The sequence below is a fragment of the Cynocephalus volans genome, unplaced genomic scaffold (genome assembly GCF_027409185.1).
Source record: "Cynocephalus volans isolate mCynVol1 unplaced genomic scaffold, mCynVol1.pri scaffold_35, whole genome shotgun sequence".
Taxonomy (NCBI): domain Eukaryota; kingdom Metazoa; phylum Chordata; class Mammalia; order Dermoptera; family Cynocephalidae; genus Cynocephalus; species Cynocephalus volans.
The window spans coordinates 2,178,592-2,205,483 of NW_026902463.1; the positions used below are offsets into that span (position 1 = coordinate 2,178,592).

At 44.9% G+C, this 26,892-nt stretch overlaps 1 pseudogene; it reads left to right on the forward strand.

Annotated features, from left to right (window-relative positions):
• The first annotated feature begins 1,090 nt into the window (after positions 1 to 1,090).
• The window catches only part of LOC134369093 (histone-lysine N-methyltransferase PRDM9-like), a 31,467-nt pseudogene continuing 5,665 nt past the window's right edge, over positions 1,091 to 26,892 (forward strand).

Consider the following 26,892-nt stretch of genomic DNA (forward strand, 5'->3'; position numbering starts at 1 on the left):
GGTAGGACTTCACACAACATGGTCCCAGGCAGTTTTTACTGTGTACTTCATGTGCTCTTTGCCCTGGTCACTTTCACCTTGCCTCTTTTGCAAGAGGTAGCCCGGGAGTCTACTTGTGCAAGTGAAAGTGCAAAACCAGGTTACCAGAATAAAGAAGGAAGGGCAGAAAACACAGTTGTGAAGCAAGGGGGTGCCCGTGTACAATTCCATCGAGACACTAGAAAACAAGACAGTGACATCAGTCACTCAACACAGCCCATGGGGAACCACGATCGGTACCCTCTACCCAACAGGGAGGGGAGTAAAGAGAAAGATCACGAGGAAGAAGGGTGTAGGAGATCTGGACGACACCCTTGACCTACCGACCCACTATACATACCGAAGAGAGGAACCTACATACCTGAGCACGACTTCCTTTCTTCCAAAGCACAAACGGCCGGTGGCCATCTGCCATTGGTAGAAAGGAGGCCACGGCTTGCTCTCTCAGTCTCTGGGAAGGCACTGCATAAATGTGTGCATGCAGGCGGACTGACATTCTGCTGAATCACCTCCATTGTGCCAGGCACTGAGGAGGAGTGGGTCTGATACTTGCAGAGACAATCGTGCACTATTTCTGAGACCCCTAATTTTCCTAATCCTGAGGGAGGGCTTGCAGTACTGCTCTCTGCCTCTAGACCCGATGAAATCCAGCGCAGCATCATATAGAGCAACACATGGGCCCGACCCTCAGAGAACCTCATTCTGTCTGTGGGCTGGAACTGAAATACCCAGTACTGTCCAATGCGCCCACTTCGTGTCCTTAAGTACTTTATGTTGTCTGGGTTCGGTGCCACACAAGACGCAGGCATGGACTTTGGACTGGAACACTCATTGGACTTTACAAAGTGCAAACCGGCTGTGTGTGTGCACTGCACCGGGCAAGCTTGGAGGGCTTCCTAGAGACAACGGCCAGGGCTCGCAGGCGGGGCAGTTGTGCGCCAGATGCCTGAGTACGGGAGGCGGGGCCATCCTGCGTGACAGCCACTACCTCTTCATCCATTGGCCGTGGACCCACAGTAGAGGTCTGGGCGTGGCTGGGTGCCTTGGCGCCATGAAGCCGGCAGAGCGGGCCAAAGTACTGCGCATGCGCAGAATGCCGTGACCAACCGCGAGGCTCCCGGAAGTTCTCAGAGCCGGAAGCTGCCTGCGGCTCGGCTTCTCTAGCTGCTGCTGGGGGTGTGCAGCTCAAGGCTTTCGACCTTGCGTACCCGGCGCAGCTGAGCCTGCTGAGGACCAGGGCAGCATGGCGAGTGAGGCGGGCTCCCGGGAGGAAGGGGCTTCCGCCGATCCCTGGATAAAGGTAGGTGTGGGAAAGGGCCCTGGGGAGGGAGGGGCCGGTAGGCCTCTTGGGGAGCAGCCGCCAGAGGCCAGTAATGGCGTGGGGTGTGCGACCCTGGCAGAGTTGGGTGGGACGCCCGAGGAGGCCTCCGGGACTGGGATTGAAGCTGTGCAGGAAAGCGAGGCCTTGGCAGAGAGGGAGGCGGCGGCGACCGGGCAGGAGGTGGCGCCAGTTTTGTTTGAGACAGTGGAGGTGGTGGAGGTCGCTGTGGAGGAGGAAAGAGGAGAAACCGGAAGAGGCTTGTGAGGAAGGAAAAGTCGACGACCAGGAGGATAAAGAGCAGGAAGACGTGGTGCTGTGCTTGTGGATGTAATGGCGGTGGCGGAGGTCATTGAGTGGCAGGAGGAGCAGGAAGAGAAGGGGAAATCCGAAGAGGGACAAGGGGAGAGAGAAGTCGAGGAGCAGGAGGATGTGGTGCTTGTGTTGGTGGATGTTATTCAGGAGGTGGAGGCAGTTGAGCAGGACGAGGAGAAGGAGGAGCAGGAGCAGTGGAAGGGGGAGTGGGCGCAGCACGTGATGGACGGTGAGAGGGTGGTGTAGGAGCCTGACAGGGAAGAGGAGGAGGAGGAATTTGAGGAAAAAGTTCAGGAAGAAGACCTGGGGGAGGAAACTCTGATGCAACTTGTAGAGCCTGAGGAGAAGCTTGAATAGAAGACCCCGACACAGACTCTGTGGAGCCCCATGTTGTCCTTATCCCCTCTGTAGTCACTGGAGGTCCTTCAGTTAGAGTTGGAGCCCGTGAACAACCAAGCCAGGAGGGCCTTTGCTCGTTTGAGGCAGAACCTGGTGCAGAGACGCAGGACTCATCTCGGTCACCGAAGGGCCATCATCCAGGGCATCCCTGGCTTCTGGGCCAAAGCCGTATCCTTTTGAATCTCGCTTTGTACTGACCAGTAGGAGCATGGGCAAGGGTAATAGCAATCGATCCACGGGACAGCTCAACATGAGAATATACAGGCTTTTCTGGCCGGTTGCTCAGTTGTTTAGAGAATGGAACTGATAGCACCAAGGACCAGTGTTCCATTCCTGTACTGGAAAACATCTACTTGGGGGTTGTGGGGGAAGGTACAGACTGAGGGAAGACGGAGCTGCAGCCACACTCGTGCAAATACAAATACTTATGGCACAGAGACACTAACTGGGGCGGAGAATTAGAAGTCATTCTGGATCAGTGTCGTGAATAGCACAAAGGAGTTCTCATGTAGAAAAGGTGTTTGAAGGACAGGCTTTCCTGACAATAATGCTGTAGGAAAGTGTATGAATTCCCACCCTAGTCAGTAAGAGCTGATAAAGTGCATACTTAGATACAAGCAGATTCACTTTTGCCCCTAGTACATCAGGGACACATAGAGCTCAGCATCCCTCAGAAAGGAGCCCCTCCCTGTGTCAACGTGGACAGTCTCCCATTTAAGGCCACACAAGGCTCCCATTGCCTTGAGTGTGTCGCATGAAAGGCAGGGAGGGCACGGTGCATAAGGTGTGGGAGACACAATGTGTGAGGTGTGGGAGACCCCTGCGCAACACACTCTCCTAGCTGTTTATACATGCTCAGTTGCTTCTAGCGCCTACTTCCGTAGCATGGAAAGGCTCCTTGACCTGAGGCAGATTGTGAACCACCCCAAGATGTTGGCCATGATCAGCGATGAAGATGAAGACTTGCTTAGCTACATGATCGACTTGGAGGTCAGAACTAGTGAGACTGAGGCTGGAAGGTTGAGCGGGGAAGGATAAGAGAAGCAATACTTTCAGGCAAACAGAAAAGGGTAGGTGACCTGAAAAGAAATTTTAACCTTCTCCACTTTGTCATGACAGGTGGAGGAAATCAGGCATCCCATTCACTGCTGCAAGATCATGTTGTTCTTTCGGAACAACCCGTACTTCCGGAATAAAGTGATTATTAAGGAATATCTCATTAATGTCACCGGTAGGAGGTGGATCCCAGGATGGGTAGTGAAGGTGTTGGGTTTATCATCGTCAGCATGCTCCAACCCCTTCCTGTATACTTTTCTTCCCTGCAGGATACAGGGCATCTCATTCCACTCCAGTTCAGTGGTATCAGGATTATGAACATGAGGCTTATAGCCGCAGGCACCACAACAGCAGTGTTAACTTCTTCAACTGGTTTTCTGACCACAACTTTGCAGGATCTAACAGGATCGCTGAGGTAGGGCCTCACTGCGAAAATTCAGAAATGACCAGGGAGGGTTCCCAGCCTTCTTGGGAATGGTGTCTGAACCCTGAGCGGTCCTGTCCTGGTTCCCCTAACAGATCATCTGTAAAGACCTATGGCTCAATCCCCTGCGGTACCACATGAGGATGCAGGTGCCTGGACAGGGAACCGAGAGGGCAGGTGAGCAGCTCAGGAAGTAGGGGCTGAAATGCATGTTTTTAGGTACCTGGACACTCATTTCACAAGTGTAGAAATTGAAAGACAGGGAATGACACAAACCAGGTCACCCAGGGCATCAAGATGAAACAGGAACGTTGGAGAAACTGCACTGCAAAACAAGTTATAGCTGGGGAAGCTTAAGCCCACTGCACTATAGTCAGTGTCCGGAGTCGTTTGGACAGAAGCAAAGCTCAATCCTTTACTTCTCTGAACTTAATTCCATGACAGCCAACCCCACCCTCAGTCATTTCTCCACCCCCTTAAATTTTGGCTCATCAAATGTTCCTCCTTTCACCCTTTCCACAAAAGGCTATGAATATTTGTACAGTCTCTCATTCCTTTCTCTCATCAATTTTCCATTTTGGTAATCAGTGTCTTTTAATTTTCTTGTTTATCTCCTTAGCTTATTCTACTCATACAGAGAACACTGGCAGTGGGGCAGATGTTACGGAGAGCAATTTCTAACACATGGTAAGGGGAAATTGAAGAGGTCACAAACGGGGAAGGGCTAGTTTTTCCTGGGCAGGACCTTGCATAATTAAAGCAATTTTTAACATTTTTCAGAGAAAATGAGTTTTTATGTGTGTTTGTGTGTTTTAGAGTATTCCAAGTTTTTGAGTTGAATATCTCGGAGCATCAGACTTTACCTAAAGAAGCAGAACTTCTAAAAAGTGACTTCAGATACAGTGTTCTCATGCTCAGGATTGAAAGAAAAGCCGGTCAGGTGATGAAAAATGCAGACAGCAAGACACTTGGATAAAATCGGATTGGTGTGAAGGAGAAATAAACACCATCAAACATATGTGTCTCTGTGTGTGTGCTTGTGTACCGGATTGGGGTGAGATTCTACATAGGTCAAATCCATGTGGGATTTTTAATTCTTTGTCCTGGAACTGTCAGTCTGTGGAGGATCTGGGCTTATAAAGTTGTAGAGAGCAGATACACCAAGGTTTGGGATTCCGTCTGAGGACTTTTTTTATTCCTTCCCCACAGAGCAGGGGGTTGTGGAGAAAGAAGAAAGGAAAGAGAAACAGTTTAGTTTGACACTTCTTGTTTTTCCCAGGAATGTGAGGGTAGTTCAAGGAAAGGACCTAGTGATTACAGAAGTAAGATAATCAGGGTGAAATTTTCTTGCACAGGGCTCCTCCAAATATCCTCTCTTGTGCGTTAAGAGAATTCAAGGTGGAAATATTAAAGTTCGTTTCACTTCTGAACCAAATGTCATCCTTAGGTAGATGAATGCACAGTGCTTTGCTGGGACAATCAACCTGTCAGGGCCAGGCTTCCCAGCAACATTTTAAGAAATGGGAATATATGGTATATGAAGGGACTGTGGGAAAGGACACAAAGGGATGAGGGAAGGCAGTGAAGGTGTGGCTTTGTTTCTGGCAAAGGTGACTAAGTGAAAAGATAAACTTTTGGGAAAAAGCGGGTCTCCTTGTAGTTGTATGTGAGTCCCGTTGTTTTTCCAGGTGACTGAGTTTGGGCAAAAAATATAAACAGAGCAGGGAGGTGGAGTGGTTAAATATACAACTGCTAGACTTTCACCCATGTGCTGTCTGTCCCTAGATGATCCTAGATGTAGACATTATTCTTAATATTCCTATTTTCAGATGGTCTAAGCTTTTACCCAAGACCCTGTGTATTAGGTGAAGATCCCAAAATGTAAATAGGTAAGCCATTATGAGTACATTCCTTTCTTGGTATACTCCAGTGAGAATGTTGTCTTAGTAAATGATACCCCACACCGTATTAGGAACCCAGAAACCTTTCATTTTCTGTGGTGTTTTCAGCATGTTGTGCATAAGGTTAACATAAAAGGAAAGAACGGGACAGGCTTTCTAAGCAACTTGGTCCATCTTGATCGAAACAGCAGGAACCTTTTCCGGTGCCATGTGCTGCTACCTATCTTCCATTGTGCTTGTAAAAGAGAGCAGTTCCAGAAGCCCTGCATGAGAGCAGGTCAGCAGATTTCTGTGTGCCCTTTTCTGAGTATTTAGCTGCAAGTTTAGGGGTCTTACTTAGCGTTTAATGAATGGAGAAAAGGTTAGGAAAGGGTTCTCCAAATACTTATCTCCCGCTAGGCCTTGGTTGCCAGTTTTAACTGTAGCTGCTCTTGGAGTGAAATGTGAGGAGAACTTCCATGGAGGGTCTAGCAAAACCGTAGCTGTCTACTGTTGACTAAACTGCTATTGCCTAGTGGCTTGGTCATGTCCACCCAAGAGAATGCAGCTTCCTGAGTTTCGTCCTTGACTCATAGGTGTAATTCAGTCATATTACTGCTTTCACATGGTCCCGCTGTTTTGGGGTTACCAAAAGAAGTGTGAAATTGTACATTTTCCCTAATGCTTCCTTCCATGGAGTATCAGTGCATGTGGGCCTGATAATCACATGATTAATTTGTGAGCATTCTGACTTGATATCTCTGAACCACATTTGTTTTTCCTGATGTCAGTGTCTTGGTATTCTCTGTTTAAAATTCAAATTGAGTGTCTACATTTCCCCAGGTTTCTTTCTCATTCTGTGTGTGAGTGTGTGTCTCTTCCTCTGACTCTGCCTATACTTTTATCATCTGATATCATTTATCCTTGCTGATGTAAACTGAACACTCACATCTCTACAGTGGTTTCAATATTTTCATCTCTTTGCTTTGCTGTCTGCCACTGTTACCGTTTGTTCATTCATTCGTATATAGTTTGTGTCTGAGTCTGTCTCCAAGTGAATTTGGCTGTTTTCTCCATTTCTCTGATTCTGCCTATACTTTTATCATCTGATATCATTTATCCTTGCTGATGTAAACTGAACACTCACATCTCTACAGTGGTTTCAATATTTTCATCTCTTTGCTTTGCTGTCTGCCACTGTTACCGTTTGGTCATTCATTCATATATAGTTTGTGTCTGAGTCTGTCTCCATGTGAATTTGGCTGTTTTCTCCATTTCTGCATCAAATCCGTCTATCTCCTTTAACTGAGATTATCTGTGAGTTATTTTTGTGAGTCACGGAAATGCTTTACTTATAGGCATAACTAACCTTGTTACATATTTAGAAACAGGGATAGCTTGTGCACTCACTGAAGTTAACGAGGAGCATAAATCCCACTTGGATCACATAAGAGAGGCTTTCGGAAAAGTCAGTAACAACTACGCCTCCTAGTTCTGCCCCCTTTACCCCTAGCCCCCAGAAGAGAATGAACGCTTTGAAGGGAATGTGTCAGGTCGTTTTCAAGGGCGGGAGGGAATCTTGGGTTTACTTGTCAGGTTTACTTGTAAGTGTTCTGTAAACACAGTGCAGTGGTGAATGGAGTTGATGGTCACAGCCCCTCCAGTTTTTAACTGGATTATTCCTTTAATAAACTTACTCTATGCACAATTTCTTCATGATTTGTTTGTTCTAAGCTATTTATGTATGGGTTTGTCATTGCATGAGAAGGTGTCAAAAAATCTCTATTCTCGTTGACCTCCTGCAGAGAAGTGAGAGGGGGACATAAACTAAACAGGGCATTCAGAAAGGGCAGGTAACAGTGTGAGCCTATTCTGCCTACAGGGTCTGGGTGTTGAAGAAATGTGAGGGCTTCAGGAAGAGATAATTTGGTCTAAAGGCTTCTAAGCCAAAGAACATTCTATCTGAACTTTCATGTCTTCTCAAGAATTTTGGGAGTTCGGGCAATTATTCTTCGAAATGTGTTTTTTTTTTGTTGTTGTTTTTGTGTGTTTGTTTGTTTTCCTGCCCTTTTCTCTTTAGCCTCTCTTCTGGGACTGTCATTCTGGGCTTCGACTGTTCCTCAAAACTCACTGGGGCTTGACCTCCATTGTAACAGTGCTAAGAGAGTGGGAAGTACTATTATAATATTTGCAAGATAGGGTCTTTGAGGAGGGATTGGATTGTGAGTACTATGCCCTTGTCCGTGAAGTAATGAGTTATCATGGGTGTGGTTCTGACAACTTTAGAAGGAAAGCAAGTGAGCAGGTTAGCTCTCTTGCTCACCCATTCTCTCCCTGTGACAGCCTGCATTGCTGTGGAGTCACCACCAAGAAGAGGCCTTCACCGGATATGTTTCCTGGACCTTGGACTTCCCAGCCTCCAGAACTGTAAGAAACATGTTTTGTTTCTTTATAAATCACTCAGTTTCAGGTTTTCTGTTATCGGCAACAGAAGTGGATTAATACAATTGGCTTGCTTTATGGGGATCACACAGTCTCCTAGGCTGTGTTTATTTTTTTCTTTCTTCTCTCTTTCTGCTCGTCATACAGGATCATTTCAAGTGACCTAACTAAGTTTTCTGATTTTTTCTTCTGCATGCTCAAACCTTCATTTGAACCCTCTAGTGAAGCTGTCAATTCACATGTTATGGTTTTCGAGCTGTTGATTTCTATCTCCTTATTGAGAATCTCTATTTGGTTAGACATTGTACCCTTGGTTTCTTTTATTTCTTTGTGCATCATTCCCTTTACCTCTTGGACATATGTATGACAGTTGTTTTGGGTGATTTAAAGACTGTCCTATAAGTTCATTGGCTGGGAGTCCCCACCCACCATTTTTAAAATTATCATCATCATCATCATCATCATCATCATCATCATCATCATCATCATCATCATTACTATTTTCCCGTGAATGGGAAGTGCTTTCATGTTTCTTTGCATGCTTTGAAAAGTTTTCCCGTTTGTTAGGTTTTTGTTTTGTTTTGTTTTTGAAACCTGGAATTTATGATTATTGCAATGTAGTAATTTTGGAGAACACGTTATTCTCCCTCACCATGGTTTATTTCTGATCATTATAGTCGATTTTTTAAACTTACTTTTCAAAACTGTTTTGAGTAGACCATACTTGTCGTGTGCAATCACTGATGTCTCTGTTCCATTAAGCAGTAATTTGGGAGACATTTCTTTATGTGCCCAGAACAAAATGTAAGACAGGACAAATAAAAAAAATGCTGTCTTGTTCTTTTCAGATTGGCTCAGAATTTTGGTACACCGTCAAAACTATACGAGCAGTTTACATCTGTTCAAGTCTTCTCTTGTGGATTACCTGAAGCCTAAAGATGAGCCTGAGAGAAAAGCTTGCTGTATTAGTCTGTTTTTGTTGCGTATAAAAAAATACCTGAACTGGGTGATTTATAAAGAAAATGAAATTTATTGCGAAAGTTTCTGAGGCTGGGAAGTCCAAAGTCCATCTGGTGGTGGCAACAGTGACCCAGGGGTCTCACGCTGCAAGATGGTGGAAGCTGAGAGAGAGAGAGAGCAGAGAGACAGACTCTCCTCTTCTTTTAAAGTCCTCAGAACCACGTCACTCACCACCATTTTTAAACCATTCACTACTGCATGGTGCTATAATCCAATCACCCCTTCAGGGATCCACCCAGAGCGGCCAGTCCCTGAGGTTTGGGGTGGATTGTCCCCAAGGCGGGAAAGACCAGGTCCCGCCTTACCACCCGAACCTAGGACTGAGGGGAGCCTGTGACTGACAGGCTTGGCTCCTCCCTACTCTCCGCCCCTTTATGTCCTTCTGATCGCTCATTGGCGGGAGCGTTTGGGTCACAACTCTGATAGGTGGTTTGGTGGTACCGGTGGCTGCGTGGCCGTTTCAACCAGAGAGGATCCCAGCGGGCGCCAGTCAGGGTGGGCAGCGGCGCAGGAGAAAGCCAGGGAGACTGACAGGAACTCGGGAAGTCTTTGCCGTGCAGTAAGAAACCCTTGTAAACCTTTAGCCTGAGACCTTCAAATTTCAGCCTGGGAAACCCCAGATCCCCTGATCCCCAAGAGACCTCGAATCCGCTAACCTGGACCGACCTCAAACCCCCTCGGCGTGAGACCCCGAAGCACCTCAGCTTCAGACACCTCAAATCTACCGTTCACCCACAGGAACGCCAAATCCTCTAATGCTTAGAGCCCAAACACCCTAAGCCTGAGGAATCACAATTCCCCTCAGCCTGGGAAACGCTAAATACCGCAGCCACAGAGAGACTGAATTTCCCCAAGCTCAGAGATCCTACTCAGCCTGGAAACGTCCTTCTGCTTCAAAGACCCCCAAATAACGTCAGTGTCAGAGAGCCTAATGCCCCCTAATGAGAGACCCCAAATCTCCTTAGCCTGAGAGACCCCGAGTTTCCTCAGCCTCAAAAATGCAAAATCCTCTCATCCTCAGGGACCCCAAACTCCCTTTACCTGATGAATCCCAAAGCCTCTCGACCTGAGTATCCCAAATCTCTTCAGCACGAAAGACCCAAAATCTTGTCCTGAAAAACCCCAAATACTATCAGCCTGAGATACCCCAAATCCCCTCAACCCCAAAACCCCCAGAACCTCAGCCTGAGAGACCCCAAATCTCATTGGCCTTGGAGACCCGCAATCTCCTCAGCCTGTGGGATTGCTGCTCCTTAGAGATCCAGACTGCTTTACTCCCACAGTTTTCCAGAATCTCCAGTTGAAGATCCCAGAAGCTTCCTATGAGAAATGTTCATTTCCTCTCAGTGGAGCTGGTGAGTCTGACCCGAGTCCCATCAGTCAGGGGGCCTCAAAGTCTACATGGGCCTCCCCAAGCCCTCACATCTCAGGACTCCCCTCGAAGATACCTGAGCCTTGACCCTCAGGCACCTTTGCCACCCTTCCTCAGAAGCGTCAAGATGCAGGGGAACTGAAACAGTACAGCTTATGTTAGGTGGTCTGTCATGGCCAGCAGAGACCCTCCCCCTATCCCATCGATAGCCCTCAGACCTCCCCAACATCCTCCAGTTCTTGCAAGGTCTCCACATCTTCCTGGTCTGGACAACATGGCCAAGTGGAGAAGACAGAGCCTGGCTGTGCATAATGGTCTGGGCTGTGGCCTCCTCTCAGCACCATCTCTTTCCACAGGAACGTTGGTCTTGTAGCTGGGAGACTCAAGGGTTGTTCCCAACCTTGGAGTTGGAGCAGGTAGTTGCCAGCCTGTCCCAGCACCGAGAGCCCCAACAGGTCCCGGGAGGAGACCCCTGAGGGAGATGCAGGGAGTACAGGGCAGAAGCCCAAGGTGAGAGGTGGGGGAAGTCAAGCTGGGCTCCAAGCAGGATCTGTAAGAAGGATGGAGAGGGCAACCGAGTGACAGGAGCTGGTGTCTGGGGGGCCACAGACCCATGGCCTGCAACTCTGTGTGACCCTGGCTGTGAATGTGCGTGGAGTGGGGACAATTTGTCCCGTCTGGGACATGGGAGAGAAGAGGACACTGGAATCAAACTCTCTGTGTTGGGGAGAGCTAGAAAAATGCTGTGTCCTCTCAAACAGGACACAATCTGGGGAGGGCGGGAACAAATGTCTTTATCCTTGTTTCACAGAGACCACCCCAAGGCCTCAGGCTGTGTTCTGCTTGTTATGATTACAAGGTAGAAGAAAAGGCCCCACTCGGTGTTGTGATGTATACAGTAAATCACTGATGAACTATGTTATTTTCTCTAGGCTAAAGATGCTTTCAAAGGCATTTCGATATACTTCTCCAAGGAAGAAGGGGCAGAGATGGGAGAATCAAAGAAAATTTGCTATAGGAATGTGAAAAGGAACTATAATGAACTGATTAACATAGGTTACTCCAAGTGCTGGCTGCAGACCAGCCTGGGAAATAGAAAACAGGTCTTCTGTCCCTGTATTATTATGGCTCTCTCTTAGGTGGCTGCATCTGCCCACAGTTCCCTTCTGTATGGAGACAAATCTGGAGGGGAAATTTTGTTCATTTTATTTGTCAGGGTATGGCTGAGTGTCGGCACTAGTCATGCAGAGCTCACATCTTGACCTTGTTCAAGACTCTCCCAGCCCATGCTGAGCCACACTGGCTTTGTGGTGCTTTCCATTGCCACCACTCTTTGTTCCTCCTCCCACCTCTTCCCTTTTAGGACAAAGATTTGGCTTCTTTCTAGAGCCCCTCGAACAGCTTTCATGTGTCAATGAAGGCAGGCCAAACTCCATGTGGATGACACTGAGGATTCCGATGAAGAATGGATACCTAGGCAGAAAGGTGAGGGGCCAGGAGGAATTAGAAGTGACCTCCTGAAACCAGCCTGGGTTGATGTCTCGGCTTTATCTTAGGAGTTAACAAAGGAGAACATGTTCTCTCAAAAACAAATGTTCAACAAACAAGCAAGATGCGAAAGAGTATATACAGTAAGAGGCTGTTCATATAAAGGTTTTAAACGTGTAAAATGATTACATATTTTATTTACAGATACAGTAATAAGTGCTAAAAGTATAAAAACCTGAATGTGAGTAAGAAATACCAAACTCAGAAGTTATCATCACAAGAGAAGGAGGAAGGGCTGGCAGGTGGCTTCACTATGTCATAGTTACCTTTTTTGTTTGTTTTATTTTTACTTTTGAATTTTGAAATAAAAAGTAGAAATAAAAACATCTCAAGCAGCTGTGGCAGAATGTTGAAATGGGACTGCATGGTGGTGGATTTATGTTTTCCAGCATTATTCTCTGTACTTTTCTATACGTTTAAAGTTTACCATTCTTTAAAGTCATAAAGAAAGACTGGTTTTGCTAAACATTGTTAATTAATTAGTGGGCAATTTAACTAAACCTTAATTGAACTGTAAATCCACCAAAGAGCTTTCTAACCCTAATCTCATAATAGTGCAGTCATTGGATCAAGTGTCTTAGAAGAAGAAATGACTAACCCCACGGTTTGTCACACATCATAATCTGGATTCAGTTAAATCCCCATCTTAGTCAATTTATTGTTTCTTATTGTGGTAAGAAATTACATAACATAAACTCACCCTCCTAACAGTTTTTGAGTGTTTCATATTATCAGCTATATACACACTGATGTGCAAGAAACTGCTAGAACTTTTTCATCTTGCATGACTATAAAACTATACCCATTGAACAACAACACCACATTTCCTCCTGCCCCAGCTCTTGGCAACAATTCTACTTTGTTTCTATGAATTTGATTACTTTAGATACCTCAAATAATGAACCATGCCATATTTGGCTTATTGTGACTGGCTTATTTAACTTAGTAAAATGTCTTCAGGATTTATCCATGTGGCAGCATATGGCAGGGTTTCTTTATTTTTTAAGGCTAAATAATATTCCATTGTATTTCTATACCACATTTTCCTTATCCATTCATTTTTTAATGGATATTTAGGTTTCTTCCACCTCTTGGGGGGAATCTCTCTCTTCCTCTTCTTATAAAAAGCACTAATCCCATCATGAGGACCCCACCCTCATGAACTCATCTAGCCCTAGTTACTTCCTGAAAGCTCCATCTCCAAATATTATCACACCAGGAAGTAGTTTTTTTCTTGCTGAGCTGTAGGAATTCTTTATATATTCTAGATATTAACCCCTCATCAGATATATGGTTTGTAAATATTTTCTTCCAGTCTGTAGGTTGCCTTTTCACTCCTTGATTGTTTCCTTTGGTGCTCAGAAGTTTTTAAGTTTTACATACTTCTCTTTGTCTATTTTTGCTTTTGTCACTTATACTTTGGTGTCATTTCCAAGAAATCGTGGCCAAACTCAATTTCTTGAAGCTTTCCCCCATGTCTCCTTCTTGAAGTTTTATACTTTTGGGTGTCACATGAAGGCCTTTAATCTATTTTGATGTAATTTTTGTATGTAGTGTAACATAGGGTCAATCTTCATTCTTTTGCATATGGTGATCGAGTTTTCCCAATACCATCTCTTGAAGAGACTGTCCTTTCCTCCATTGTGTGGTTTTGTTCAGCGTTTTTTCATGAAAGTCAAGCCAATATATATATATATATTTTTAAATAAATGTAATAGAAACCTTGTCAACACAAGATGAAGCAGAGATGAGGTTTTGTTTTGTTTTGTTTGTTTTTTGGTGGGTGACCAGTTACTTCAGTTGGTTAGAGTGTGGTGTTAACACCAAGATCCAGAGCTCTATTTTTAAAAAACATTTTAAGAAAATTAGCAGTGCCTCCAATAGAAGCAAAGGTCTTCATGGTACTTCAGAAACCATTTTCAAATCACCCTTGGATAATACTTGGAATTGTCACTCTCTAGTTCAGAATTCTCTGTCCCTAATGAGAATCTTCTGAGCTTGGAAATATTTACCCATCAAAACACTGATTTCTCATCACCTTTTGGTCAATCCTCCTTGGGTGGTCTTCAGAGTGGAACAGAGTAAACACCAGAAGGTGAATACCTGAAAAATCCTATTGACACAACAATCTTCCTCATGTAAGATCCAAACACAGGTAAGAGAAGGAGAATGTGCACAGTATCGTAGGACTGCTGCCTCCCTTTTCTGATCTCTTTAGCACAATGGCGGACATCATCCTTTTAAGAGTTAATAAGAAGAGCAATGATAATCACTACTGCTTGTTTTATTTTTGCAATATTTCAGACTTTATTTTAAGCATTGTACGTGAATAAACTCACTCAAACCTTACAACAACCCTATGAAGTTGGTACTATAAGCATAACCATTTTGTGGATGAGAAAACTGAAGTACAGAAATGTTAGATTATGCCTGACATCACAGTCAGTAGTGGTTCAGTCTAATCCAATACTCCTTCTTTCCCTAAAGTACTTAAGAGCTGATTAAAACTTTCTTCTTTTGTAAAGTTCATGCTGCCTTACTCATACACCTTTACATTATTCATCTGACTGATTATTTCAACCTGATTCTTCTCTGATGTGCTAAGTGAGAGATACGCTAAGACAGTCTGAGGGGAGCTTGGCAATATACAGTCAATTTACATTGTGCCTGGTCCCAGATGAAGACGGAGATAGTTCCTACTCTCTCATAAGGGACCCATTCGGATGTGAGAAGACTGCTCCTAGCCCTGAGAAGTTTGAAGTTTGATTGAGAAACAACAGATAGGAGAATGACTTAGCACTTCATGTATATTACACTATTCAGTAGAAATGTATCCTGGTACTGATTTGAAATGCTCATCCCTGTAGGAAGAAGTTAACTGCTCCTTCCTCTGGGCCCGAACTAGGCAAATCTCATGCTGTTTGTAATCATTTGTATAGCCTGCCACCTCTGTTTTACGAGCTCTTTGAGAGCCTGGTCCATAACTGATTATTCTCAGGAGTCCCAGGCCCAACTCAGAGCCCTTGATGACCCCCTCAGTGTTTTCTGAATAATTCCAAATTTTTCAAATTAGAATAGAGGTAACAGGGTCAGAGAGTGCTGAAGATAATATCTTTGAATTAGATTTTGGCTGTAGAGATGGTTGAGGAGGAAAATTGATGTCAGGACTATAAGAGAAATTATTAATCTCAAAACACTTTGGTGAGCGTTATTACATTTCATGTTCACTGTACCATTAAGAATTAGCATGTATGCCAATTTACGGATCGGGAAAGTGAATAGAATTAGCTGGTAGTACACCCTTACTTAGGCAGAATTGGTACAGGAACTAGTTAATTCAATTTCAAAGTTAAATATCCCTTCCAGGATATGGCAGTTTGCAGCTCTTAGCATCACTCTCTTAGTTGTCTAGATAACCTTTATGCCAACTGTTTCTTCTCTTCCCAACCTCACTGTTCATTCTCCAGATGTGTTTTGTACCCTCTGTGCTTTCCTACCTTTCTCCTTCTGTCAAATGTCTCCTAGTTCATAGAAGATCCCCTCTTTTTCCCTATAAGCCCCTACCTCCTTCTTTCACAGACCTTGTTGAGTCTCCAGGTAGTCTTCCAGATTATTCTCCCTCCCTCGCTCTCATGTATATATAGAAAGTTGAATCAAAAGAGCCTTAAGACTGTCCTTCCCACACAGGCCTTTCCCTTTCTCTCTGGTATTCAGTCACTCCAAGTTTTTCCAGGGATTGTTGAACCATTAACCAAAGTCATGCATGTGAAAACAGGTTGCAAGCCCTAAGGAACGAAAGAAATGTATGTTGTCTTTTAATATGTGATTCTCACATTAAAGGGAATATCCAGATCACTGTTAAATAATGAATCTATTTTGAAGAATTTGTCAGGAACAACAGATTTACTGAACACAAGGGACTCAGAGAAGGCCCGGAAACGAGTGTCCCCTCCTGCAGAAGCAAGTACCTCCGGACAGCATTCTAGAGAAAAATTGGGTAAGAGAAAATAATTTGGGGACTTTAGTCCCTCTAGGTCCTTTAGAACGGTTGATGAGTATGGTCTAGATATGTGGCATAGACTTACGATAGACCTGTGCTTAAGCTGGACTAAGCTGAGACCAGAAGTTAGATGCTGTATTGAATAACATGTAAGAACAAACACTAACTCTGAAGTCACACACTTGTTATAATCCACGTAGAATCATTTGGACCTTGGGAAGACATTATAAATTCTCTGAGCTCATTAATGCTAATCTGTAAAATGAAGATAAAGACCAATGGCTCATATATTGTTTGAAAGCACTAAAATAAATATACATTCAAGGTGTCCAATAAATCCATCTGTGATAATAGAGACCACATTTTCTTACTGTATATCCCTGCCCTTGTTCAATGCCTAATATGTAATGCAACTTCAACAAATATTTTATGGATAAATACATGCATGAATTAACGGTTTGTGACTAGAAAGTTTCGGAAGTTAATCCTGATCCTGGGAATCCAGAAACTAAAATTGAATTATGCATCTGTAGTCAGTGTGGGTGTAGAGTCTTAGTCTCTCTGAAATAATAGTTAAGAGGTAGTGAAGGGGTGGCGAGCCAGAGTATGTAGAAGGATAGAAAATAATTTGATGGTAGGAGATTTCACATATTCTGACGATACAGGGACAAACACTCCAGACTCCTAACTTCACTCACTTAATCTTCTCCAATGTAGAACTCAAGAGAAAGGAGATTGAAATGAAGATGTGTAGCCTGCGAGAAAGGGTCATGCATACAAAGAGGTCCGTGAACCTCAGGATGATGACTACCAGTGTAAGTGACCCTTTTGGCCCACTCATGGAGAAGGCTATGTCCCGGTACAATAATTTTATCTTGTTGTTTGAACCCAAATCATTCCTTTACTATGGTGGCTTGGAGTACAGGATTGAGGCTGAATTATGTAAATGCTGGGCTCTTTCTTAAGCTCTTTATATCCAGGAACACGCACTATACTTTTCCTAATCCCTGCTGCTCTTGCCTTCAGATTGTGAGCAATGCCAGGACTACTTCATCGACAGCTGACTGGCTTATAGACCCCCTACATTTGAAAAGGACAGTGCAGTGGACAAGGGGCATCCCAACCACTCAGCCCTCACTTTGCCCCCTGGGCTGAGAATTGGGCCGTCGGGCATCCCCGAGGCCGGGCTTGGAGTATGGAATGAGGCATCCGATCTGCTGTTGGGTCAGCACTTTGGCCCCTATGAGGGCCAGATCACAGAAGATGAAGAGGCAGCCAACAGTGGCTACTCCTGGATGGTGAGAAGGGCCTACCTTAACCCCGTCTTCTGGCTTCCTATATCCCTTCTGTGCCTTTGGTGGGACATCACCTTCTACATGCTAGAACATGGATAGTGACAACATGGTTAGATCTGTGTACTTAGTGGTCTTTGCATGAACCTGGAACTCCTATTTAAAGGTCAGTGGGTGAGTGGGAGAAAAGTGGCACAGAGACAGAAAAAGTGCATTCTCCCTATGGTGCCTCAGCTCTGACGGGACAAATCAACTCAGATGTGTAGATGATGCTGAGGAGTACACAGCATGTGTCACCATTGGCGGCTGAATCCATGCAGGCTCAAATGCATGGATGACGGTAGAATAAAATAATTCTGATTATTACCTGCCCATCAAACCCAAAAATGACTAACTTATTTTTCTGAAACTCAGATCACCAAGGGGAGAAACTGCTATGAGTATGTGGATGGAAAGGACAAATCTCGGGCCAACTGGATGAGGTAAGGCCAATAGGTTTCGGGTTCCAGCAGGGACACTCATCTCTCTCAAGCTCGGCTTCTTTCCTCCTCAGCATGCCTCCCTCGATGGTTTTTACACTCTCTGCTCCCCTTACAATGTTCTTTCTTATTATGAACATCCAGGAAAAAAGAGGTAAAATAAAAACACTACCATTTTTTAATCAAAAAACTAAATCTCTATGATAGACAAAATTGGGGCACCAGGATAAACCCTGAGGAGCCTAGATTCATTGGGGATGCTGGATTCACACTTTAATTTATCTAATCAGCATTTATTAAGCATTTACTGTACTCTAGTTTAGAAAATGGAGTACATCTCATGAATAGATCACACAACCCATGCCCTTGTGAAGGACTATTGCAAGCATAAATGAAACATTCGATTATAGGAGAAGTACACAAGGCCAAGACAATGTAAAACAAGGGACCTTTAATCTGTGAGGACAGGAATTCTTCCCAGCTTCAGTGAAATTAAAACCTGAAGCCTGAGAAGTGAGCTGCAGGGTGGTCATGGACCTCTGTGCTGCATGGACCAGCCCCTTTTCATGAAGGTTCTTGTTTTATTAGAGGATAAGAATAGGGATATGCTGTTATTATTGTGTATTATCATGCTAGGCCAAAGGAACATCTAAGTTTCTATGGGAACCCAGGGAGGCAGGTGAATGGCACCTGGGTAAACTATGGGAGATTAGAAAAAGGTCTTTCAAAAGAAGATAGACTTGGGGTGATTATAGAATGATGTGAGCTAATCTAGAAGCAGAGTACATGATTGATTAAACACCAAATTCTGTGGTATAAGTAGAAATCGATTGAGAGTTTAGAGAAGTGAGAAGTCAGTGTTTTATGGCCAATCATGGTGGAGGTAAGTCTGTAATGGGGCTTTGAAGAATGGTTAAGTAGGCAAGGGGGGGGGAAAGCATTCCAGGCAGCATGAGCACCATAAGCAGGACTTGGAGAAAGAGGCTTAGGTATGAACAGCAGGTTCCTGGAGGAGGGTAACGGCATGGCCCGTCACAGCATGGGGGCCTTGACCATCTGGTGACAAGCCCAACACGGCCCTGGCAGGTAGTGGAGACTCACTGCCTGTTATTTTCTGTCCCTTTGTCTGCCTCAACCCCAGGTATGTGAACTGTGCCCGGGATGATGAGGAGCAGAACCTGGTGGCCTTTCAATACCACGGGCAGATCTTCTATCGAACTTGCCAGGTCATCAGGCCGGGCTGTGAACTGCTGGTCTGGTACGGGGAAGAATATGGCCAGGAGCTGCGTATCAAGTGGGACAGCAAGTGGAAGAAAGAGCTCACGGCAGGGAGAGGTAGGCACCACATTATTCTTTAAAAAGGACAGAAAAGAAAGAATTCTCCTTGGGAATTTTCATGGTACAACTGTTAAGTAGAGTAAAATGCAGTCTGAAGTCAGAAAAATTTCAAATCAGGTGTTTCTGAAATTAAGGCTTTGTTTCATATGCATTTGACTTTTAGGGACAATTTATATTTTAAAACTTTTGTTCTCATTTTATTTTTTTAACTACTTTATATGCAAAATATATAACAACATATAGTCCTGACAGGCTTAGAGACAAAGAACAAGTTCTCAAGCACCTACGGGCTGTTTCAACAAGGCAGTTTCTTCTGGCTCTTTTAATTATTTCTTAATTTCTTCCGTATTTCTAAATAACATACATATGTTGTTTTTCATTCATTCATTATTTCAATTAGTTGTCATGTGAATTCTTACTCTGTGCCAGACAATGTTCGAGGAATAGGAAATATGGATAGAACCAGATGATCAGAATAAGTGCTATTGTGCAGCTGACATGTGAGTTAGGGAAACACGCAGACACACACAGGCATGTGCATAAAATGAGATAGTCATTCATGCTTTCAAGAAAACTAAGCCAGAAAAGTGCCTAGAGATCATCATGAGGGGAGGGAGGGTATGGCAGGGAACATGAGGGAAGGTTCCTCTCAGGACATAACATTTGAGAGGTGCAGAGTTGTGCTCAAATGTCTCCAGGCAGAAGGAGCAGCTCGTGCAACAGCTCTGAGGCAGGAGAGAGTGAGGGTGTTTGAGGAATGGCTGAGACCACCCAGGTGAAGGAAGCAGAGAAGAGAGCAGAGGTCAGAGAGATACACAGAAGCCTGGACATGTAGTGCCCATGATTCCTGCCAAGACACTGGGGATTTTCCTGAGATGGAAACAATTGTGGACTTTGAGTTAATTTTCAGAAAATAATCTGCAGTGGGTAATCCCCTCAGACGCCACATCAGTCTCCAGGTAAGAGAGGATGGTGGGTTGGATAAAGATGGGAGTCAGGAGGAAAGAAGTCTGATTAGGGATACAATTAAAACAGAACTTCCTATTAAATTTGAAATGTGTTAAGACTGAATGAAATACCTCAAGTAGGAATACTTGATGTGTCACCCAAGGAAGAACATATTTTTATTTTATGATTTGTGGACACTGAGATGGAAGCAATCCATAATCTAGTTTAGGCAGCAGGAACCAGAGTCCTTTACTCAAGGGGGCCTGGACCACTCTGAATCCCACTTCCTGATGGAGAACCAGGTACACAAGAGTCCACAATTAAATGTCTTTGACTGGGGAGACTCAAACTCAGGTGTACTTACACATGCTCTTTAACTCTACACTGCCTTCTACATTTGTGCATCTCCAAACGAAGTGGTTCCTGACTTCCTAGATCCTTTTCCCCTCATAAGAAAAGTCACTAAGGATGAGTCCATCCATAATAGCCCCTTTTCGTGTTGCTATAACACAATACCTGAGACTGGATAATTTATAAAGAACAGAGGTTTATTTAGCTTATGATTCTGGGACAGCTGCACCTGGCATGAGCCTCAGGCTGCTTCTACTCATGGTGGAAAGTGGTAGGCAGCTGGCGGGTACAAGCAGCAAGAGGAAGCAAGAGAAAGAGATGGGGGAGGTGCTAGGGTCTTTTAAACAACCAGCCCTCATGGGAACTAATAGAGTGAGAACTCACTCACTACTGCCACCTTCCGGGGAGAACAGTAATTCATTCATGAGGGATCTGCCCCCATGATTCAAACAGCTCCCAACACTGCCATATTGGGGATCAGATTTTCACATGAGTTTTGGGGGGACAACACATCCAAACTCTATCACCATCTATGTAATCCAGAGTTATTATTTCTCAGTAGAATAAAATAGCTGCAGATGCTCTATCAGGAAAAGTACCCAGAGATTAGGGAGAGAAGAGGATATGATATGACCTAGAAGATAATTGTAGTGTGTGGGGGGGGGAAGTCACTGCAGTTCCTTCTGTATAAAGACTGAAGCTGCCTCTGATGCTATTGAAGGTCCCTGGTTTGGCTGATCCATAGACAAGGCCCTTGATGTGGGCTTTCTAGATTTCTGAGGAAGATGTAGTAAACAAAAACAGAATGAAAAATGGACTGTAAAGGAATGCTCGGTGGGAGACAGCTTGTATTAACACATGAGGAATGATTAGTGGAGCAGGCCTTACCATACAACAAAGCAGATGGCCCCGTTGTCTACACCTCCCCTGACCAAAACCTTCTGCTTTCAGCGGAACCAAAGCCAGAGATCCACCCTTGTTCTTCATGTCCTCTGGCCTTCTCCAGTCAGAAATTCCTCAGGCAACATGTGGAACACAATCACTCCTCTCCAACCTTCCCAGAGACATCTGCAAGAGAACATCTCCAGCCAGGAGATCTCTGTGCAGTGGGTCAGAATCAGGAGCATCAACATCCTGATCCACACAGCTGGAATGATGAGGCCGAAGGTCAAGAGGCCAAAGAAAGGTCCAACCCTTATATAAGAGGACAAGGCACAGGAGGATTTCAAGCACATTTTCCAGCCCGCCCAAAGGCCAAATGGGGAGTTCTAGGGAGAGTGAGATGGAAGGAGAGTCCAGAACAGGCCAGAAGGTGAATCCAGAGAACACAGGCAAGTTATCTGTGGGGGTAAGAATCTCAAGAATTGCAAAAGTCAAGTGTGGAGAGTGTGGGAGAGGCTTCAGTAACAAGTCAGGCCTCATCTGACACCAGAGGACACACACAGGGGAGAAGCCCTATGTTTGCAGGGAGTGTGGGAGAGGCTTTGGCTGTAAGTCACACCTCATGTGACACCAGAGGACACACACATGGGAGAAGCCCTATGTTTGCAGGAAGGGCAAGTGAGTCAGCAGTAAAACCACATCTCAACAGAGAGTGTGTGGCCACCACACACCTCCACAACCCAGCACTGAGGGAACTTCAGAGAACTTCTCTTGACCTCTCATATTCCCCAGGAGTGTAGAGACAGATGTGACCGATCAAACACACCCTCCATTTTCATGACCAGAGATGAGGCAGAAAATGTGGGAGGCAGGGGTTCCTTAAGGGTTCATGGTCTGTGGACGGGTGCGGATCCCCTCCATGTCCCACTTGGCTCCCCTCCATGTCCTTCTGGCCTCCTGTTCCAATAAACATCATCCCCAGACAAAGCTACAGTGCAGGCTGTGTACCTTGTTCTCAGTCCCAAAGTTGGGAGAGTCCAGGAGGCCACGGAGAACTTGGACTCTCAGCTGGGTCTCATGGGAACCAAGCCCTGCTTAAATCACCTCCTGGGCCCAGGGAGAGAACCAGGGGAGGACATGGAGACTGAGATGGGCCAGGAGGGGCCCGCCTCCACCAGCACCCCCTTGGCCTTTCCTGTTTCCTCTGATCTCTGTAGCCTTAGAGGCAGAAGCCAGGCAGGGACGTGAGTGGGAACTCAAGAGACAAGGAAAAGGAGTCAGGAAACCAGTTCCCCGAGCCCCCAAACCCTTCTCTATGGGTCCAGTCTTAGGCTGGGTATCAGGCATCATAGCAGAGGGGGCAATTGCAGCCCCAGGATCTGGGGCATGTTTACAGAGCAGGGCTTCGGTGGTGGGGTGGGCCCAAACCCTGTAATCACAGAGCCCTCCCCAGCTGTGGGCCCTTGGTCCCTGATCCTCCAGCTCCTGGAAACAGCGTGAGGGGGGTGGGAGGAGACCACTGCGGTCTTGGTCTGAGGCTGCCCGACATATAATTTGCATATGCTCCTGGGTAGGTCATCTCCCCCAGACCCAAACGTTCCACCTGTAAAATGAAGTCTCTGGAATTGGGGAGAGGGAGGTGGGGCCTGGAGAAGGGAAGGAGTCATGGGACAAATCTGCCTGGGCAGGTACCCAGGAGGAGAATGCTCTAGGAGGTGGTAGATGGATGGAGTCATGGGAGTAACATTTTGGGGACTCCACTGTGACCTGTCTGAAGCTGGGGAGCTTGGGATGGGGTATAAAAGGCTGGTGTCCAGGGCCAGGGTTCCACAGAGGAGCAGGGGGGAGATGGGGATGGTGCCCCCTCCTCTGCTCCTCCTTCTGCCCCTGGTCCCTTCTGGGAGTGAATCCTCACACAGAGAAGAAAACCATGTCTCTGCACAGACTGAGTGTGTCTTCAGTGAGAGGCCGGTGGGCACTGGGGAGAAAGCTACTGATCCTGTGCCGGGTGGGCTCTGAGCATTGGGGGCACTGCCCAACATGGAGGCCCCATAGGTCTCAAGGCCCTGTCCAGGCACAGCTCCAGGGAGCTAGGTGGACAGCCCACAGGTTCAGACTTGAAGACCTCTTTCCCTCAGGGCTGTGACTGGCATACAGCATTCGACGTGGGAGCCAATTTCTGATCAGATTCTGCTGTTGAGAGAGAGAGAGGTGGTGAGTTCACAGAAAAACAACAGGCTGACCTGGAGTTGGCAAGTGCATCACAAGCAATGAAGTTGTGATGAAACCCAGAGTCTCGAAAACAGCATTTAATTCCTCTAAGAAAAGTGCTAAAAGTAATCCCTGCAGATGTGTCATGGCTGTCCTGATGTGCGCAGAATGCTGAGGAAGGAAATCAAAGGTTGACGAAACATCCACCTGCCTGTTGAGGGTTACAGGATTGAAACAACGTGCTGGAGACTGACTGCACTGGACATATTACAAGGTAATATGGGGAATTTTAAACAAGTGCTGGAGCAAATTGGGATCCTAGAAAAATGCAACTGAGTACAGGAAACACTGGCCTCAGCCCTTTCAAGTTAAGGAAGGGTTTGAGGTTACCTGAGAACCAACCCTGACCACAACCATGATATCCAGCCCTAAACCTCGAGGTATAATCCTAACATTAACCCGTGCAATACTGGCGTCTCTGTCCCTACAGTTCCTATCAACAGAACGAACCCACCCCCATGGGTTCACAGAGCCCTGGGGTGTTGGGGTGGGGATGGGGGGCCACACAGCTCTGGACCTGGAACCATTTCTCAAAACTTCTGTCTGCATCTTGCTTTCCAACAGGGAATTAAACCCTGTCTACATTGCTTGTTTCCTTTCAGTAGATGAGAGTGGAAGCCAGACTGAGAAGGGGCCTCCACCTGGATCACAGGTAGCCCTGAACCCTATGACGACCACATAAGAATTTCAAATCAACTAGCCAGAATGAAAAAGAAGCATCCCGAGAGTGTCTGCAGTGCAGCCAGGGATGGCAGTCACTGGACCATGCCAGGTGTTGGGATTGAGGTGTCTGGGCACCCAGATTGCCCTGGGTGGGTCTTGTCACCACAATCTACCCATTGTCCAGTCTGACCCTCAGCAATGTACCCGTGGTGCCTGGAGATGGGCAGGAATGGTCAGCACATCTCAGAAGTCACCCAAGTGTCCCCCAGCTGATGACCTGCAGAGAGCTGACACTGAGGACATCGGCCTGACATTGTCCTAAACACCATGTGTGTCTACCCAATTAAGGTCAGAAGCAGCCAGTGACTGCTGCTTCTTGTAGCCAGTGACATCGATAATATTGTGATAGATGGAAAAGAACATGAGAGAAGAGAGTTCGATTGTGTGTATAATGAGAGATATACAGTGAGAGATGTAAAGTGAGATATGCTGAGATATTTATATAGTGAGATATATAGTGAGATATTTTTATAGTGAGATGTTTATATAGTGAGATATGCGTATAATGAGAGGATTATACAGTGAGAGATACATAATGAAATAAATAAATAGTAAGGTTTTTATATAATGAGAGATACACAGTGAGAGATATATAGTGAGATATTTATACGGTGAGAGAGATATATAGAGGTGTATATGTATTTGTCCAGAAGCACACTTACATAAAAGTCTCCATTTCTTGGCAAATTATCCAAGAACTCAGCCAGTCTGTGGCAAAATTTAGTCACAGACCCTGGTGTATTAGCCCATTTTTGTGTTGCTGTAACAGAATACCTGAGACTGGGTAATTTAAAATGGAAAGAGGTTTATTTGGCTTAGGATTCTGGGACAGCTGCATCTGGCGCAGGCCTCCGGCTGCTTCTACTCATGGAGGAAAAGCAGCAGCAGCTGGCGGGTACCAGCAGATCACATGGTGGGAGGAAGCAAGACAGAGAGAGAGAGAGAGAGTCAGGCTCTCCTCTTCTTTTAAAGCCCTCGGAAACACGCCCCTGAGCACCATTTTTAATCCGTTCACTACTGCATGGTCCTACAATCCAGTCACCTCTTTAAGGCTCCACCTTTCAATTACCATAATAGGATTTCCCACCCTCTTAACAGTCACAGTGGGGGCTAAGTTTATTTATTTATTTATTTATTTTGTTAATTTTATTTTGTCAATATACAATGTTGTTGATTATTGTGGCCCATTACTGAAAACTCCCTCCCTCCTCTCTCTCCCCTCTCCCTCCCAACAATGTCCTTTCTGTTTGCTCATCGTATCAACTTCAAGGAATTATAGCTATTATAACTCCCCCCCACACGCCGTTTTTTTTTTTTTTTTTTTTTTTTTTTTTTTGTGTGTGTGTGTGTGTGTGTGTGTGTGTGAATTTATTTATCTATTTTTAGCTCCCATCAATAAGTGAGAACATGTGGTATTTCTCTTTCTGTGCCTGACTTGTTTCACTTAATATAATTCTCTCAAGGTCCATCCATGTTGTTGCAAATGGCACTATTTCATTCCTTTTTATAGCAGAGTAGTATTCCATTGTGTAGATATACTGCATTTTCCGTATCCACTCATCCGATGATGGACATTTGGGCTGGTTCCAACTCTTGGCTATTGTAAAGAGTGCTGCGATAAACATTGGGGAACAGGTATACCTTCGACTTGATGATTTCCATCCCTCTGGGTATATTCCCAGCAGTGGGATAGCTGGGTCATATGGAAGATCTATCTGGAATTGTTTGAGGAACCTCCATACCATTTTCCATAGAGGCTGCACCATTTTGCAGTCCCACCAAAAATGTATGAGAGTTCCTTTTTCTCCGCAACCTTGCCAGCATTTATTGTTCAGAGTCTTTTGGATTTTAGCCATCCTAACTGGGGTGAGATGGTATCTCAGTGTAGTTTTGATTTGCATTTCCCGGATGCTGAGTGATGTTGAGCATTTTTTTATATGTCTGTTGGCCATTTGTATATCTTCCTTAGAGAAATGCCTACTTAGCTCTTTTGCCCATTTTTTAATTGGGTTGCTTGTTTTTTTCTTGTAAAGTTGTTTGAGTTCCTTGTATATTCTGGATATTAATCCTTTGTCAGATGTATATTTTGCAAATATTTTCTCCCACTCTGTTGGTTGTCTTTTAACTCTGTTAATTGTTTCTTTTGCTGTGCAGAAGCTCTTTAGTTTGATATAATCCCATTTGTTTATTTTTCCTTTGGTTGCCCGTGCTTTGGGGTTGTATTCATGAAGTCTGTGTCCAGTCCTATTTCCTGAAGTGTCTCTCCTATGTTTTCTTTAAGAAGTTTTATTGTTTCAGGGTGTGTATTTAATTCTTTAATGAATTTTGAGTTGACTTTAGTGTATGGTGAAAGCTGTGGGTCTAGTTTCATTCTCCTGCATATTGATATCGAGTTCTCCCAGCACCATTTGCTAAAGAGGCAGTCTCTTCCCCAGAGTATAGGCTCGGTGCCTGTGTCAAAGATCAGATAGCTGTAGGTGTGTGGGTTGATTTCTGGATTCTCTATTCTAATCCATTGATCAGTGTGTCTGTTTTTATGCCAGTGCCATACTGTTTTGGTTATTATAGCTTTGTAGTATAGTTTAAAGTCAGGTGGTGTTATGCCTCCAGCTTTATTTTTTTTGCTCAGCGTTGCTTTGGCTAGGCGTGGTCTTTTGTTATTCCACGTAAATTTCTGGATAGTTCTTTCCATTTCTGAGAAAAATGTCATTGGACTTTTGATGGGGACTGCATTAAATTTGTATATCATTTTGGGTAGTATGGACATTTTCACTATGTTGATTCTTCCAATCCAA